The sequence below is a fragment of the Eptesicus fuscus genome, chromosome 1 (assembly GCF_027574615.1).
Source record: "Eptesicus fuscus isolate TK198812 chromosome 1, DD_ASM_mEF_20220401, whole genome shotgun sequence".
Classification (NCBI taxonomy): domain Eukaryota; kingdom Metazoa; phylum Chordata; class Mammalia; order Chiroptera; family Vespertilionidae; genus Eptesicus; species Eptesicus fuscus.
Genome location: NC_072473.1, coordinates 15797461 through 15801115, shown reverse-complemented (window position 1 = coordinate 15801115; position 3655 = coordinate 15797461). Strand labels below are relative to the sequence as shown.

At 50.8% G+C, this 3655-nt stretch overlaps 1 pseudogene; it reads left to right on the top strand.

Moving 5' to 3' along the window:
- Positions 1 to 1925: 1925 nt before the first annotated feature.
- LOC129149086 (C-terminal-binding protein 1-like) lies at positions 1926 to 3414 on the top strand (annotated as a pseudogene).
- Positions 3415 to 3655: the final 241 nt, after the last annotated feature.

Genomic DNA, 3655 nt, shown 5'->3' with positions numbered 1-3655 from the left:
ACCTAGGTCCGGGTGAGGCCACGCGCCCCTGGGTCTGGGAGAGGCCACGCGCCCCTGGGTCCGGGTGAGGCCATGTATCCCTGGATCTGGGTGAGTCCTTGCTCGCCTAGGCCCGGGTGAGGCCACGTGCCCCTTAGTCCGGGTGAAGCCGTGCCCCTGGGTCCGGCCGAGGCCAAACCAGAGGGAGTCGGACCTCCGTTACCACCATTTGTCCACCATCCAGAGCTGAGGGGTCAGTGCTGACATGTACACATAAGGAACTGGTGGACATTGAAATTGGGTCTCAAAAGAACTGTTGGTCCAGAAAGAAACTCACTACAGAATGATTCATTTGCCTGTCAGCATAACTATTATTGCTCGTCTCACATTCAGTTCTTATAAGTATATATCTAGTGACATATGATCTCGCTCATCTAGGGGAAATGATGAACATAGACTGAGGAACAAGAACAGAACCAGAAACAAGGAGGCATCGATCGGACTATCGGGCCTCAGAGGGAGGATAGGGGAGGGTGGGGGGAGGGGGGAGAGATCAACCAAAGGACTTGTGTGCATGCATATGAGCCTATCCAACGGTTAAGTTCAACAGGGGGTAGGGGCATGCGTGGGGAGGGGTGTGGGATGGGAATGGGGGGATGAGGACAAATATGTGACACCTTAATCAATAAAGAAATTTAAAAAAATAAAAATAAAAATAAAAATAAAAAAAAATATAAAAAAAATAAAATAAAATAAAATAAATAAAATAAATAAAAGCAATGGTATGAAACTAGAACTCAATTACAAGAAAAAAAAAACCTGAAAAACACAAAACATATTGAGTCTAAATACCATGTTACTAAACAATGAATGGGTCAACAATGAGATCAAGTCAAAAATCAAAAGTTAAATCTTGAGACAAATGAAAATGAACACACCACCACCCCAAAACAGTGAAAGCAGTTCTAAGAGGGAAATGGATCTTCCTGATTGAGTTTTGAAAGGTTGTATTTTTTTAGGAATATGTTCATTTCCTCCAGGTTGTCTAGTTTGTTGGAATAAAGTTGTTCATAGTATTTTTTTAACAATCCTTTGTATTTCTGTGGGGTCTGTTGTTATTTCACCTATTTCATTTCTGATTTTGTTTATTTGGGTCCTCTCTCTTTGCTTCTTGGTGAGCCTGGCTAGAGGTTCATCAATCTTGTTTATCCTTTCAAAGAACCAGCTCTTGGTTTCATTGATCTTTCGTATTGTTTTTTTGGTCTCTATGTCATTTATTTCTGCTCTAATCTTTATTATCTCCTTCCTTCTGCTCACTCTGGGCTTTTCTTGTTGCTCTCTTTCTAATTCTTTGAGCTGTAGCATTAGATGATTTACTACCATTTTTTCTTGGTTTTTTTTTTTTTGAGGTAGGCCTGTAAAGCTATAAACTTCCCTCTTAGGACTGCTTTCATTGTGTCCCATAGGTTTTGGATTGTTGTGTTTTTATTGTCATTAGTTTCTAGGATGTTTTTAACTTCTTCTTTGATCTCATTGGTAACCTAATCAATATTTAATAACATGCTATTCAGCTTCCAAGTGTTTGAATTTGGGGGGCTGTTTTTACTGTAGTTTATTTCTCATATTATGCCATTGTGGTCTGAGAAGATGCTTGGTATGATTTCAATCTTCTTGAATTTGGGGAGACTTTGCTTGTGACCCAGTATGTGGTCTATTTTTGAAAATGTCCCATGTGCACTTGAGAAGAACGTATATTCCATGGCTTTGAGGTGAAATGTTCTGAAGAGGGAATTGGGCTGCTGGCGCGGTGCAGAGCAGCTCGGACAGTGGCACTGGGGCACAGGCAAGCGGGCGGAGCAGCGGACGGTGCCCAGGCTGCCCCAGGTGCCGGGCTCACGGGGAAGTGTGCTGGACTCATTGGGGCCCGCAGCCACCTGAACCTTTCAATGGGCAGCTCACACTTGCTCAACAAGAGCCTGGCACGGGCGCCAGTGGCTGCCATGGACCTGGAGCCTAAGAGCTTTGGTTCGAGACAAAGACATGGGATGAGGATCCAGTGACAGGATGCAGTTCTGCCGGGGATTCGAAGATAAAACGTGTTGAAAAGTCAAATTCATGGTCGTGGAAGCTGACCCCATTTTAGGCAATGTCAGGCATCCAACCCCCGATCATGAATGGGCCCCTGCACCCCAGCCCCTGGTAGCACTGCTGGATGGCCGGGACTGCACGGTGGAGATGCCCATCCCGAAAGACGTGGCCACAGTGGCCTTCTGTGATGCACAGTCCACACAGGAGATCCACGAGAAGGTGCTGAACGAGGCGGTGGGTGTGCTCATATACCACACCATCACACTGACCCGGGAGGACCTGGAGAAGTTCAAAGCCCTCTGGATTATTGTCCAGATCGGCAGCGGCTTTGACAACATCGACATCAAGTCAGCTGGGGACTTAAGCATCGCTGTCTGCAATGTGCTGGCAGCGTCCATGGAGGAGATGGCCGACTCCACCATGTGCCACATCCTCAACCTGTACCACAGGACCACCTGGCTGCACCAGGCGCTGCGGGAAAGCACTCGCATCCAGAGCATCAAGCAGATCCGGAAAGTGACTTCTGGAGCCACCAGGATCTATGGGGAGACCTTGGGCATTATCGGATTAGGTTGTGTCAGGCAGGCGGTGGTGCTGAGGGCCAAGGCCTTTGGCTTCAACGTGCTCTTCTAAGACCCCTACCTGCCGGACGGCACCGAGTAGTCACTAGGACTCCAGAGGGTGAGCACCCTGCAGGACCTGCTGTTCCACAGCGACTGCGTGAGCCTGCACTGCGGCCTCAACGAGCACAACCACCACCTGGTCAACGACTTCATCATCAAGCAGATGCGACAAGGGGCCTTCCTGGTGAACACAGCCCAGGGTGGCCTGGTGGACGAGAAGGCGCTGGCCCAGGCCCTGAAGAAGGGCCGGATCGGTGGTGTAGCCCTGGATGTGCATGAGTCGGAGCCCTTCAGCTTCAGCCAGGGCCCTGAAGGATGCCCCCAACCTGATCTGCACCCCCCACGCGGCCTGGTATAGTGAGCAGGCGTCCATCAAGATACGCGAGGAGGCGGCCCGGGAGATCCGGAGAGCCATCACAGGCCGGGTCCCCGACAGCCTGAAGAACTGCATCAACAAGGACCACCTGGCAGCCGTTGCCCCCCTGGGCCAGCATGGACCCAGCTGTCGTGCACCCCGAGCTCAACAGGGCCACCTACAGGTACCCCTCCGGGCGTAGTAGGTGTGGCTCCCAGCGGCATCCCGGCCACCGTTGAAGGCATTGTCCCCAGCGCCATGTCCCTGTCCCACAGCCTGCCCCCAGTGTCCCACCCGCCCCACGCCCCTTCTCCCAGCCAAACCGTCAAGCCCGAGGCAAATAAAGACCATTTGAGTGACCAGTTGTAGCGCGGGCAGAGCTCTGCAGCCTCAGTGCTGGTGGCCGGGCCAGGGACAGGCACCCTTGGATGGCGGTGGCACTCGAGACTGTCCGGATGCCCAGCAGCAGGAGGTGGCACCAGCCTCCCCACATTGACTAGTCCCGTCCTGAGGGCCCATGCTGCCCCATGTTTTGCGTCCTCATTAAGCAAAAGAAGTTAGTAGTTAATTCTATCATGAATGTCCTTGTCTGTGTGCAGCCTTTAGAACA